Below are 15,569 nucleotides of genomic sequence, written 5' to 3'. Positions count from 1 at the left end.
TGATGAGGTGGGTTCACTGAACACAACAGGTAGGTATATGCAGTGATGAGGTGGGTGCACCTGTAGTGTCAGCCTTGCTATTGTTTGTTAAGATTATCTTAGAGTAATTCCTTGGGACTGCACTAGACATCCTTTCTAGTGCAGTCAGGTTGTATTATCTGTTTTGTCTGTGCGATTGCACGGTTGCCAGCGGTTGGCGATTGTGAATCGTTCTGTCTTGCGATTGTCTTGTCGCCAGCGGCGGTCGACAGGAAATCATTCTGTCTGTTTGGATCACACTCGCCCTAACGGTAGTGGCGGTGGTTCCTTCTGTATTCAGCTTTAGGGGTGCTAACCAGAGCAGTGGTTGCTACTGGTAGCCCCATCTGTTTTGTCTTTCTGGATCGCATCCGCTCTAGCGGTAGCAGCGGTGGTTCCTTTTGTGCTCTGTCTGGGAGTGTAGACCAGAGCAGCGGTTGCTGCTGGCTGCTCCTTCTCTCTGTCTTGTCTGGTACGAACGCTTGCTGTAGGCTCGGTGAGGTAACCGTTTAGCAAGCGCTCGCGTTCTCAATTTCGTGTTTGTGTTGTGTTGGTTAGTTAGGGTGGCACGCTTATCACTGGGCGCCTAACGCGCGGTGATCGTGTCGTGCGAATGAGTGCAGTGTTCGCGTTTAGCTAGCGTTTGTTATTTTCCTTGATGTTCTGATCATTGTTTATTGCTGTGTCTTTCCTGCTACACTTCTGCTCTGTCTTTATTCAGTCTTGTGTCTGTTGGCAATCGCCACTCTTGCGATTGCGTTCCTACTTTGTTTCTGCTGTTGTGTGTTCACCATCTCTGGGTGGCGACTAGATTGGTGGACACACATACATTCTGTCCCTGTGCTCATTCTTATTGGCAATCGCCACTCTTGCGATTGCGTTCCCACTTCGTTTCCGTTGTTGTGTGTTCGCCCGTCGCTGGGTGGCGACTAGATTGGTGGACATACATACATTCCATATCTGTGCTTATTCAGTCTTGTGTCGCTGTTGGCAATCGTCATCTCTTGCGATTGCGTTCTCACTTGGTTTCCGCTGTTGTGTGTTCGCCGTCGCTGGGTGCCGACTAGATTGGTGGACACACATACATTCCATCTCTGTGCTTATTCAGTCTTGTGTCGCTGTTAGCAATCGCCATCTCTGGCGATTGCTTTCCCACTTGGTCTTCACTGTTGTGTGTTCACCGTCGCTGGGTGGCGACTAGATTGGTGGACACACATACATTCTGTCTCTGTGCTCTCTCTCTTTAAGGGCTATCTTGCCCTGCATTGCTTCCCCGCGTACAATTCCAAGTCTGCAAAAGACTTGCGACTGGGGTGGAGGTTCATCTTCCAGCAGGACAACAACCCTAAACATAAAGCCAGGGCAACAATGAAATGGTTTAAAACGAAACATATCCATGTGTTAGAATGGCCCAGTCAATGTCCAGATCTAAATCCAATCGAGAATCTGTGGCGAGATGTGAAAACTGCTGTTCACAAACGCTGTCTATCTAATCTGACTGAGCTGGAGCTGTATTGCAAAGAAGAATGGGCAAGGATTTCAGTCTCTAGATGTACAAAGCTGGTAGAGACATACCCTAAAAGACTGACAGCTGTAGTTGCAGCAAAAGGTGGTTCTACAAAGTATTGACTCAGGGGGCTGAATAATTATGCACACTCCACTTTGCAGTTATTTCTTTTTAAAAAATGTTTGGAATCATGTATGATTTTCGTTCCACTTCTCACGTGTACACCACTTTGTATTGGTCTTTCATGTGGAATTCCAATAAAATTGATTCATGTATGTGGCAGTAATGTGACAAAATGTGGAAAACTTCAAGGGGACCGAATACTTTTGCAAGCCACTGTATATGCAGTGATGAGGTGGGTGCACTGAACACAACAGGTAGGTATATGCAGTACTGGGTATTACAATGTGCACCTGTCACACACACAGGTAGTCACTGAATGTGCTGGGCACGGCTGGCAGTGGCACACACACACAGTATGAATTAGCAAGGCTGTCTATGCAATACCAGTGTGGGACACACAGAAAAAAAAATAGATCACAAGAACAAGATTAGCTCTCAAAAGAGCTGTTGTGGGGTGCTATTTTAGCAATTAGAAATCAGCAAGGAACAAGCTAACAAGCCTACAGGAGCCTAACTAATCTTTCCCTATGAGAGAGTCTACAGCAGCTGTACCTTCTCTAATTAGTGCAGGCACACAAGTAAGTGTAATGGCCGGCAGTGCCTGCCTTTTATAAGGGGGGGGGGGGGAGTGGCTCCAGGAGTGAGTGTAGCCTGATTGGCTACAATGTGCCTGCTGACTGTGATGTAGAGGGTCAAAGGTGACCCTAATGGTGCATTATGGGGGCGAACCGAACTTCCGGAAAAGTTTGCGGTTCTCCGTGATCGCGAACCCCGGAAGTTCACCGGTAACCGTTCGCCAGCAAACCGTTCGGCCATCTCTGCTGGGGTGGGGGGGCACATTACACATTAGGGGGACGGCATCTGGTCGTTGAGGCTTCAGATGTGATGTCACAAGGCCTATTCTGGATCGATTCCAACATGAAACTTATCAGGAATCAGCCTGTGGTGTATGGGCAGCCCACAGATATCTGATCAGATTCGCTTAGAGAGAGATTTGTCTCTTTGTCGAATCTGTTCATCATCGCTAGATGCAGAGGCGGCCTTAGAGTACGTGAGGCCTGGGGCGAGTGTCATATGCGGGCCCTAGAGCCATAAGTGTAGGCCATCTACCATACCACCATGCTCACAGGCTTGTCCACTTCTAATGCAATACGCCTTATTATTGTTTAAAAACAATTACGTTTGTTACAGGCCACTAAGCTAACCAATAAATTGTAGATGGGTACTAAGCTGGCTGGGGAGCTAGGGATGGGCACTAGGCTAACTGGGGTGCTACGGATGGGTACCAGGCTGGCTGGGGAGCTAGGGATAGGTAGAGGCTGGCTTGGGAGCTTGGGATAGGTGCACAGCGCACTCTTGTCCGTGGGCATGCAATCAAGGACGCATCGGAGTCAGCACCTAAGCATGAGCCGACCAGGAAGAACGGGGCTCTCAGTGCGAGCGCAGTAGGCATGACTGTGGGGCCCCCTTCAGGTGCTACCCCCCCCCCCCCCCCCCCAAGGCCACCTCTGGCTAGATGTATGGCTAACCACTTAAGTACCAGCGGTCTCTGCCCCCTTAAGGACCAGAGACCGCTGGTGCAAGAATGGCAATCGCTGTCATCGACGCTCGCCAGGACCACCTTGACATCCACTCTGCCGTCATGTGAGCCGGTCAGGAGCCATTTTCATTGGCTCCTGACTGTGTCTATCAATGTAAGCTAAATGGGAGCAGCTTACATTGATAGACACAGCTAGGAGCCAATGAAATCGGCTCCTGACCCACTCACATGGCTCTGCCGTCCTACAGACAGGCAGAGCCAGTGAGCTGTGGCAAGAGATGTCGGGTTTGAGCGGCGCGATCAGTGGGGAGTGACGGAAACGGCGGATGCGCGCTGCGACGGTGATTGAAATCTACGCCCTGCCAGCTAGGAGCCCACCAAAACAGGGTGTAGATTTTAATCACTGCGGTCCTTAAGTAATTAAAGAATACCTAAATTATAAATTACAGTTTGCTTTAAAACTAATAAGTTGCCAAGATACTCATATATAAAATCACACATAATAAAGTGTGATTTTCTCACCCCCAGGGTCCGTATTCCACATATGGTCGTGAAATTCCCGCCCCAGTGTGAAATTATGCCCAGGTGATTTTTTTTCCTTCCAACCCATAGGTGCATATATATGTCTTTGCAAACTTGGCCTAATTGGCTTAATCAAGAGACATTGCTCATGCCAATTTTCATTTGCTTTCGCTTTCTATATGATGCACATGGACGCAATGCGTTACAAGGTAGGTACCTATCCTTTGGAAGGCGGGAGTGGGAGGCTCATCCTGGCGGTGGCCACACTCGGGGGTTCGCCTGCACTTCACAGCCTTCCCCCCTGGGGTGCAGCTACAGGGTCTTTGTGCAGTGAGAGGGCTTGGAGCTCTGTTTATGCGGCCCCCCATTTCATGGGGGGCATGGAGGGCCTACCCGTGGCGCCTCCGTTAAAGTGCTAAATGTTGGGCGGACTAATCCCCACGGGGCAAAATTTTGCAGTGTAATTAGTTGTAAGACCCTGCATATTCTGGAAAGTGAAAGTAAATGCAAATTTGCATGAGCAATGCCTCTTGATTAAGCAAATTAGACCAAGTTTGCAAAGCCAGATATATCTGTAACGATTGTGGAATTATCTCCGTGGTCAGCGCACAAGATGTGCGCTGACACTGAGGAAGTCCTCCACAAGCGTATGAAACAACAGAACCCAGCTTTGGTGCAATGCACCTTTAGAGAGAAAGTGAGCACAGAGACAGAATGTATGTGTGTCCACCAATCTAGTCGCCACCCGGCGACGGTGAACACACAACAGCGGAAACCAAGTGGGAACGCAATCGCAAGAGTGGCGATTGCCAACAGTGACACAAGGCCGAGTAAGACAGAACACAAGTGTAGCAAGAAAGACACAGCAAATAACAATGATCAGAACGCCAAGAAAAATAACAAACGCACTCGCTAAGCGCGGTCGCCGCACGAAAAGCACAAGAGCGACAAAGCACGCTAATGGCACGGTCTCTGCACGAAAAGCGCAACAGAGACAAAGTACATCAACCCTAACTAATCAATGTAACACGAAAACGAATAGAGAACGCGAACGCTTGCTAAACGGTTACCTCACCGAGCCTACAGCAAGCGTTCGTTCCAGACAAGACAGACAGAAGGAGTAGCCAGTAGCAATCGCAGCTTTGGCCTACACTCCCAGACAGAGTACAGAAGGAACCACCGCCACTACCGCTAGGGCGGATGCGATCCAGACAGGCAGACAGACAGATGGAGAAACCAGTAGCAACCGCTGCTCTGGCTTGCACCCCTAAGACAGAGTAGAGAAGGAACCACCGCCACTACCGCTAGGGCGAATGCGATCCCAACAGACAGAACGATTTCCTGTCGACCGCCGCTGACGACAAGACAATCGCAACAGATGGACAGTACAAGGCAAAACAGATAAAACAACCTGACTATGCTAGAAGGAATGCTAGTGCACTCCCAAGGAATTACTCTAAGATAATCTTAGCAAACAATTAGCAAAGGCTGAGACTCCAGGTAAGTTAGCAGGAACAAACCAGCATGACCAGCAAGGAATTCTGGGAATAAATGGTTTTTATACTGCAAGCCATCAGAGGAAGCAACTAAGCAATTTGCATGACAAGTGGAAGCAAATTCCTCCCCAGAACAGCAACTCTGCAGCTTGCTAAGTGGAGACAGGTCTCTTTTCCAGGGACCTGCAGCACTCAGACCTAACAAATGGTCAAACAGCTGTCTGCCTGTGCAGACAGCAGCGCAGATCATTACAATATCAGGTTTCACTTGGTGCTTGATGCACACACTTTCTTTTTGTTGAAACAAATCATAGGTGCAAAGGATACTGGGGGATTGATGTCATAACTCCACCCCTATGTCCTTCTCCCAGCCCACACCACTGTGAAAAGAGATGTGATCTAATCCAGACAGGCAGGCATACATCTGAAATAAGAATTATAGCAAACAGACATGATAAGACAGGCTGCAGCAGTTCTCCTGTCTCTCCTTTCTGTGAAAACAGATGTAATTTGATCCTGGCAGGCAGAGAGCAGGGGAGGCGGGGCCGGGGAGGGAACCAAGCTGAAGGGGTGGACCAGAGGGTGCTGAGAGTGTACTTTGGCAAGGCTTCAGCATGAGATATAAAGAAGTGCTGCTACAGATATAGATGTTAGTCTGTTCTATCCACTACGATGTACCAGATGTAAACTTTATATGTTCATACAACTATACACATAGGCCTCAATTCACTAAGCTTATCTCCTGTCTTTAATAACTCTTCTAGAGTTGTTACCATGGTGATAAGGCATGTGGTATTCAGGAAACATTTTACCTCAGGCAAACCTAAAGTTAACTCTTCTGTCTTTAAAGGGATACTGTAGGGGGGTCAGGGAAAAATGAGTTGAACTTACCCGGGGCTTCTAACGGTCCCCCGCAGACATCCTGTGTTGGCGCAGCCACTCACCGATGCTCCGGCCCCGCCTCCGGTTCATTTCTGGAATTTCAGACTTTAAAGTCTGAAAACCACTGTGCCTGCGTTGCCGTGTCCTCGATCCCGCTGATGTCATCAAGAGTGCACAGCGCAGGCCCAGTATGGTCTGTGTCTGCGCAGTACACTCCTGGTGACATCAGCGGGAGCAGGGACACGGGCGTGCAGGCGCAGTGGTTTTCTGACATTAAAGTCAGAAATTTCAGAAGTGAACTAGAGGCGGGGCCGGAGCATCGGTGAGTGGCTGCGCCAACACAGGATGTCTGCGGGGGACCGTTAGAAGCCCTGGGTAAGTTCAGCTCATTTTCCCCCGACCCCCCTACAGTATCCCTTTAAGTTAACTCTTCAATCCTTAAAATAACTCCAGAGTTAAAGACAGGCTGTTTATTAACTGCATGTGAAAATAACTACAGAGGGGGTAAATTAACTACAGAGGAGGTAAAATACCTACAGAGGAGGTAACTTAACTACAGAGGAGGTAACTTAAGGAATGAAGAGATAAGAACTCTCTCTTATGTGGAGGTAAGTTTTCTCTTGCCTTATTATCTCCAGCATGATCTTAGTGAATTGAGGCCAAAGACTGCAAAAACAGTGGGTGCAAAAGTTTGGTCAACCTTGTTTATCGTCATGATGTTCCTGTATAAATCATTGGTTGTTACGATAAAAAATGTTAGTTAAATATATCATATAGGAGACACACAAAGTGATATTTGAGAAGTGAAATAATTATGTTTGGATTTACAGAAAGTGTGCAATAATTGTTTAAACAAAATTAGGCGGTGCATACATTTGGGCACTGTTGTCATTTTATTGATTCCAAAACCTTTAGAACTAATTATTCACTGTGCGTGTCTCCTATATGATATATTTAACTGACATTTTTTATTGTAACAACCAACGATTTATACAGGAAAATCATGACGATTAACAAGGTTGCACAAACTTTCTCACCCCACTGTATTGCCATTCAAACCATTTTTTGGCTGGAGGTGTGCTCTAAGTTTATAGGTGTGTTGATATTTTAAGCACTGCTTGTAAGTATGGTGTATTTTTGAACTTTTTGACACGATTTACAATTGGTTTGTTTGTTAAATGTATTTATTTGTAATTTATCACTGCTGCTGGCCCTCATTTTTGTATACTCTGACCCTTACTGTGACACTACATACCCATTTGAAATTTTTGTAAAGAGTTCTGATTAAAATCAGTATTAACCTCCTTGCCGGTTTTCCCGACCTGAGCTCGGGGTAGAAAAAAGAAGCTATTAGCGGTGATCCCGAGCTCAGGTCGGGGTATGCATTGCAGAGCTTTACCTGTAGTTTTGGAGTCCCGTGCGCGATCTCGCTGCGCAGCGGGACTCCAGCCTCTCTCCCCGGCAGTGTGGGGTCTTTCCCTGGCCGCCGGGATCCCCCATGTCCCCGCTATTCTTCCGGGGACCCGGCAGCCAGTTAGAGCAGCGCAGCCGTGGTGGCAGCCGCAGAGCGGTGGTGGCAGCGTGACGTCATCGGGGGCGGGGCTAATATTGAAAACGAACTTCTCTATATTAGAGAAATATAGAGAAGTTCGTTTATATGTATATTAGCGCCATCTTGTGGGCAAAGAGAAAACTGCAGCACAGGAGCCCAGGAAGGTACTTTTTTTTTTTTTTTTGCTGCAGATGTCCCTGCCAGAATGATTTTTTTCAGGTTTTAGGGTCTGAAAGAGTGGAAAAAAATTGCACCGCTTTTAGACCCTAAAATCTGGAAAGAATCAGACCGCCAAGGAGGTTAAGGGAGATTTTAATGGAAACTAGTCAAAAAACATTTTTTTTGAAAAAACATTGTTTTTGAGTATTTTTTTTTTAAAGTTCAAAGAAAAAATGTTTTTTAAACTGGTAAAATTAAATTTTTCTGCAGTACACGTTTTAATATATACCAATTGTCTACATTTTAACTACTAAAGGACTGCCTCACGCCAATTGGTGTGAGCGCGGTGGCAGCCCCAGTTCCGCCTAACTCCAATTGGCATGCAGTCCTGAGGCGTGTTTTGCTGGGGATCGTGCGCGCTAATGTATGTGCATCCCCGATTGACTGACGAAGCTCCGCTCCACCATCAGTCTCCCAGTGGCGATCACCATTAGGGACTGTTAGACGGCGAAACGTTGTCTATTTACAATGTACAGCACTTCGATCTATGGCAGCGCTGTACTGGGGACAGCCGTGTGACACGGCTGTCCCCACTGAAGGCAGGGAAGCAATCCACTGTCATAGGCTGAAGCCTATGACAGCCGATTGCTCAGATTGGCTGGCAGGGGGAGGGAGGGTGGGGATTTAAAAAATAAATAAATAGGCATTGTTTATTTAAAAAAAAAAAATATTTATGCAAAAATAAACAAACATCCTGGGAGCGATCACAGCCCGTCAACAGAAAGCTCTGCTGGTGGGCAGAAAAGCGTGGGGGGATCACTTGTGTGCTGATTTATATGGCCCTGCAGCAAAGCCTAAAAGCTGCAGTGGCCTTAATTGTAAGAAATAGCCTGGTCAATAGGGGGGTGTAAGCCCAGGGTCCTCAAGTACTTAAAGGGAAGGTCCAAGCAAAATAAAAAAAGAGTTTCACTTACCTGGGACTACTACCCGCCCTATGCAGCCATCCTGTGCCCTTGTAGTCACTCACTGCTGCTCCAGTCCCCCACTGGCAGCATGCCGATCTCAGAGGTCGGCGGGCCGCATTGCGTACATTTTTACGCATTCCCGCTAGTGCAGGAACATTAACAAATACATTTTTACGCGTTAGTGGTTCAATGTGTACATTTTTAAGCATTGAACCACTAACACGTAAAAATGTATTTGTTAATGTTCCTGCACTAGCGGGAATGCGTAAAAATGTACGCAATGCGGCCCGCCGACCTCCGAGGTCGGCATGCTGCCAGTGGGGGACTGGAGCAGCAGTGAGTGACTACAAGGGCACAGGATGGCTGCATGGGGTGGGTAGTAGTCCCAGGTAAGTGAAACTCTTTTTTTTATTTTGCTTGGACCTTCCCTTTAAGAAAATGGACAGTGTGTGGTCCCCCCTCCAAGTCTCTTTAATCCCTTGTCACCCACAAAGTCTGGTATAGAATTTGAAGCCCGGACCACGTGGGGCTCCGCACACTAACTTATACCAGCCCACATGGTCCATGATATGGAGAAGCTCTGGAACAGAGGTGTGGCAAAGCCGTATCCATTTCCACATTACCCATGTCCACAAACAGTTAAAAGTTAAATAAAAACATAATGACGTGAAAAGTCCTTTAATATTCTTAACCAGAAATACTTAACTTTAAAGTGAACCCAAATTAAAAATAGAAGAAATAAAATCTATTTTCTAAATTATAATATTAAATAGCAGCCTCTGTTTAGCTGCATGATGACAAATATAAAAATTGTAAGGAAACGCGGAAAGGCCGCCGTCTCTCGAGGTGAGGTGGCTGTTTCCGCGTCCAGCATGGCGTCACAACGCGGAAAAAACGCAGCATGCCGCATAGGCAGTGCGGCGGAATCCGCATTGGTAACGGCGGAGTCCGCATTGGTAACGGCGGAATCCGGATCAGAGGCGGCCCCCGCTCTAGATACATTGCATGACAGTACTGGTGTGGCTGGGACTGATAGTCCACCAAGATTCAGACTTACACGCGTGCGAGCACAGAGGCAGAGTTTAAATAGCAGTTAGAAGGGAGTCGGCTGACCAGCTGGGTCAGCTGACAAATTCCACTGCTCTCATTGGACCAGCAATTAGGGAGGTCCTGGAAAGGTCCTAGAGTATATATACTGCTGGTTGTTCACTTGCTCTTTGTCTGGCGTGCGATCACATATGTGGGAGCACCCAGATCCGTAGTCAGATCCGCAAGTGTGCCGGGACCAGCTGGAGCTGTAATCCTACACTTAGCTAGATTCTGTTGATAGCTAAAGTACTAGTTTGATTGTGATTATCTGTTATGACTTTTGCCTGCTTTGACTACTCTTCTGAACTCTGATCTTGTACCTCGATATTTCTGATACTCTGTTGCCGACCCCCGGCTCGTTTCTAGACTCCGCCTTAGCCTCCTGATTCTGTACCTCGATATTTCTGATACCCTGTTGCCGAACCCTGCCTGTACTTAGACTCCGCCTTTGTCTCCTGATCTTGTACTTTATCTGTCCGTGTGTTTACGACCTGGCTTGTCCAACCTCGAGAACCGACCTTACCGTTAGAGGCGGTTCCTCGCTCTGTTAGCGACCCTTCCTCTTGAGGGTCACTTTCAGACATCCTTCCCACTGTCAGTCTGACTCCTCCCGCCTTGGAGAGCTCAGGTCTGCGGAAGGAATCTGTGCAGTACTCCTTACTGCACTGAGGCCTAGTCCTCAAAGTGTTACTGTTACACCAAACACTACACTCTACTTAGGTGAACAGAGGTTAGTTAGTATATCGGATTATCGGTGAGACTGCAGATCACTTATAATCTGGTATATATCTGTATTTCCGGTGATACTGCAGATCACCGGTAATCAGACACTCTCTGTGCCCACCGATCGTTACAGAACGCCAGACCAAAAGACAGATGGAACGCGCTGATCCTCTGACTGCGCTTGCCACTTCGGTGGACAGTATCCATCAAGCACTGGGCCAGCACAAAGCCTTAATCGATGCTCTATCAGGCTCAGTGCGTACCCTCCAGACGTTAGTTGATTCAGTGCGATCCCCTCCTAGTGACGACATTCGCATGCCTGTACCTGATACATTTTCCGGCCACAAGTCTGACTTCTGGAATTTTAGGAGTAGAGTGTTATCGTACTTCGAGTTGAGACCCCGATCCTCGGGGACTGAGACCCAACGGGTCACCTTTATCAAAACTTTGCTGACTGGTGACTCCCAGTCATGGGCATATAACCTGCCTCCTACCGATACTTCTCTGACCTCGGTAGAGGAATTCTTTAGGGCCATGGCCGTAATTTATGACGACCCTGACCTTGCTGCGTCCTCGGAGCAGAAGCTCAAACTTTTGCGGCAAGGCAGAGGTTCGGTCGAGGATTATGCGGCAGAATTCCGTAGGTGGTCAGTCACCGCTAGATTTGACAACTTTGCCCTGATGGATTACTTCTTGTCTGGGTTGTCGGAGGAGGTCTCCGATCTAATGTTAACCATACCCGAGCCCAAGACAGTTGATGAGGCCATATCATCGGCCATTCGAGTTGATCGCAGGCTACGCCATCAGAGGCAGGCTAGGGGCAGTCACCGTGTCAGAGTGACTTCGTACGCAGCAACATCCGCTGCATCCTCAGTAACAGCATCTCCGCCTGTCTCGCCCTCTCCGGCCTTGCCTCCACCTGAGCCAATGCAAATTGGTCGATCAAGATTGACCCAGGTGGAACGAAGGCGGAGGATGACGGAACGACTGTGCCTATACTGTGCAGAGGCAGGGCATAGGGTGCGTAATTGTCCTAACAAGTCGGGAAACGACTTTGCCTAGGAGTTGTGGGGGGTGACACCCTAGGCACACAATTTTCGCCCCTCAAAGAGAAGAAATTGCTTCTCCCCTGTACCATTACATGGGAGAATAAGTCAGTAGCCACTGAAGCATTTATTGATTCTGGCTCAGCGGCTAACTTTATGAATCTTGAATTTGCTCAGGAGTTGGGTATTCCCCTCACTCCAGTAAGTCCCCCCATTCTGGTCACAGCGGTGGACGATTCTCCTTTGCAACGAGAGCGCCCACTGTCACAGACCCCGGAGGTGAAAGTCGCCATAGGGATATTACATGGGGAACAGTTACGGTTTTTTGTGTTACAGATGTCCACCTCCACTATTATCCTAGGTATGCCGTGGTTGCAAACTCATTTACCTCAAATAGACTGGGCCATGGGTCAGCTAACTTCCTGGTCACCTCATTGTTCTCGATGGTGTTTGGGAAAGGTAACATTGGGGCAAACTAGAATACAGGTGGGAGGTTTGCCAGTACCAGTATTTTGTCCCAAGGCAGCTGACAAACTGCCCCCACATCGCCCTTTCGACTGTCTCATCGATCTCCGTTCAGGTTGTGTACCCTCTCGGGGCCATTTGTATAATTTGTCGGGACCCGAGAAATTGGCCATGCAGGATTATATCCGTGAGAATTTGGCCAAAGGTTTCATTCGCCCGTCCCGGTCTCCTGCTGGAGCCGGGTTCTTTTTTGTTAAAAAGAAAGATGGAGGCCTGCGACCCTGCATTGATTATCGCGGCCTTAACAAAATTACAGTGAAAAATCGCTATCCGCTGCCTCTGATAGACGATTTGTTCACTCAAATCACTGGTGCCAAGATCTTTTCCAAACTGGATTTGCGGGGCGCGTACAACCTCATACGCATAAGAAAGGGCGATGAGTGGAAAACGGCCTTTAATACTCCAGATGGGCATTATGAGTACCTGGTAATGCCCTTCGGGCTTTGTAATGCCCCGGCCGTTTTCCAGGAACTCATCAATAAGGTCTTCAGAGAGGTGTTGGGGAGATTCGTTCTAGTCTACCTTGACGACATCCTTATCTTCTCCAACAACCTCTCCGAACATAGAACCCATGTGAGGTTTGTGTTAAATCAGCTTAGGCAGAACTCTTTGTATGCCAAACTTGAAAAATGTATTTTTGAGGTAACTTCTGTCTCCTTCCTGGGGTACATAATTTCCACCACGGGCCTGGCTATGGATCCCGCCTGTTAAGCTTGGTGGTGTATTCTCCACAGTCAGCATGCAACGCATGAGCTGGCGTGGAGGAGGTACACACACCAGCACAAGGAAACAGGCTATCCCTAGTATAGTGGAGGGGAGGACTGACTCCAATAGGAGATTGTGGCGCACAGAGCCGGTGCAGATCTGACAGCCACAAACAATGCTTTCGTTATAACGTCTCAGCGCAAAGTAGCGCTGAGCGCATAAACCAGAACTGAGGAGATCAGGACAGGTAGACAGAATGAACGCTTGCTAGCTAGCGGCTACTTAGCGACAGCAAGCGTCCAAAACAAGACAGACTGGAATGAGGCAGCCAACGCGATGCAGCGATGGCGTGCCTCACAAAGACAGGACAGGATAGTCAGGAAATAGCAGGATCAAGATAGATGAACGTAACACAGACAAATATACAATAAGTATGTTTTCCTAGCGTATTACAATTACAGCTATCAATGAAACTATTTGTAACGTCTGACTAACATATGTATATATCGGCAATGAACCGATATATGACATAAGCAGGAACGCTGACTAGGACTGGAGTAATACAGGGAACAGGACTCAGAAGGATTCGCTATCTCTTCGCAGAGATGAACGCAATCCACAAACGGTAACAGAACAGGATTCAGAAGGATTCGTTATCTCTTCGCAGAGATGAACGCAATCCACAAACAGTAACAGAACAGGATTCAGAAGGATTCGTTATCTCTTCACAGAGATGAACGCAATCCACAAACGGTAACAGGACAGGATTCAGAAGGATTCGTTATCTCCTCGCAGAGATGAACGCAATCCACAAACGGTAACAGAACAGGATTCAGAAGGATTCGTTATCTCTTCGCAGGGATGAACGCAATCCACAAACAGAACCAGGAGCAGGGTAACTACCTCAGCACGGGTGGTCACGGTACGCGCAACCTACCAAAACGTGCTGGAAAGCTGACTAACTGCACACAGGATATAAACAGTTCGTGTACGTATACATCAGCGACACTGATGTATCAACGTAACACAAATACAAGGAAAATAATAAACGTGCTGGTATGCATATATATTGGCAATGAACCAATATATGATGCAAAGACCAGCAAAGTATCTTTAGAACAAGAAACACGATCGAGGGCTGAAGCGACAGCAAGACAGGCTTAAACTGAAGCTATGAAAACCCATGGAAACCCTGCAGGAAGCAGATCTTTATACTGAGGTCATCCAATGGGAGCAGACATGCAGATTCCCACACAGGTGAATGATAATCAGTCACAAGCTGACAGCAGGGAAAGACAGACAAAGCTATGCAGCTTGCATGGAAAGACATCAGAACTGCCTGAGCTGCAGCACTACTACTTCCAGCAACACCTGCTGCAGCAGCGATCATTACACCGCCAAGGTCTCCGCAGTTCTAGAGTGGCCTCAGCCGGTTGGGTTAAAGTCCTTCCAACGTTTCCTCGGTTTTGCCAATTATTATAGGAGATTTATTAAGGGGTACTCCACGGTCATCTCTCCCCTTACCAGTCTTACTAAAAAAGGAGCAGATACCACTCACTGGTCTCCTGAGGCTGTACGGGCGTTTGCCACCCTGAAGAGCCTATTCTGTTCAGCACCCATCCTCAGACATGTGGATACGTCCTTTCCGTTTATTGTTGAGGTGGATGCTTCGGAGGTTGGGGTGGGGGCTGTGCTGTCGCAGCGGTCAGGTTTGCAAGGTAGAATGCATCCGTGTGCTTACTTTTCTCGGAGGTTCTCCCCTGCAGAAAGGAACTATGATATTGGCAACAGGGAGCTTTTGGCTATTAAATTGGCTTTCGAGGAATGGCGACATTGGTTAGAGGGAGCTGAGCATACCATCACGGTTTACACCGATCACAAAAACTTAGAGTACATCGAGGGGGCTAAGAGGTTGAGCCCTCGTCAGGCTCGATGGTCGCTATTTTTCTCTAGGTTTAGTTTCATTATTACGTACACTCCAGGTAGCAAGAACGTTAAGGCGGATGCGTTATCCAGGTGTTTTGAGGCAGAGACAGCACAGCCCTCCGTTCCCGAGACCATTGTTCCCCAGAGGTTCATATTGGCAGCAACTGGAACTTGGGAGGATTGGAAGGAGACTTTGATCCCCTTTCAGCAGGACATCCCGGAAGGGAAGCCCGCAGGGGTTCTATTTATCCCTCTGCCTTTTCGTCTCCAGGTACTGGAGATGTTTCATATGCATAAGAACGCTGGGCATCCAGGGGCATCCAGAACACAGGATCTGGTGGCCAGATGTGCCTGGTGGCCCTCTCTGGCAGCAGATTGTAAGGAGTATGTGAGGGAGTGTGCGATATGTGCCAGGAGCAAACCCTCCCGGCTGGCACCTGTCGGCACTCTGCAGCCTTTGCCCACCCCGAGTGAGCCATGGACCCACCTGTCTATGGATTCTGTCAGTGAACTTCCCAGATCCGAAGGCATGGCGGTCATTTGGGTCATAGTTGACCGCTTTAGCAAAATGGCCCACTTTGTGCCATTGAAAGGACTCCCCTCGGCTCAGGAATTGGCCGAGTTATTCATTACGCATGTCTTTCGGTTGCACGGCATTCCTGAAGACATAGTCTCTGATAGGGGAGTCCAATTTGTCTCCCGATTTTGGAAGGCTTTTTGTCAGCTTATGGGAATAAAGATATCATTTTCATCAGGATATCATCCTCAGACTAATGGCCAGACCGAGAGGA

The sequence above is a fragment of the Hyperolius riggenbachi genome, chromosome 6, assembly GCF_040937935.1.
Source record: "Hyperolius riggenbachi isolate aHypRig1 chromosome 6, aHypRig1.pri, whole genome shotgun sequence".
Taxonomy (NCBI): Eukaryota; Metazoa; Chordata; class Amphibia; order Anura; family Hyperoliidae; genus Hyperolius; species Hyperolius riggenbachi.
Note: the sequence above shows the minus strand (reverse complement) of the source record.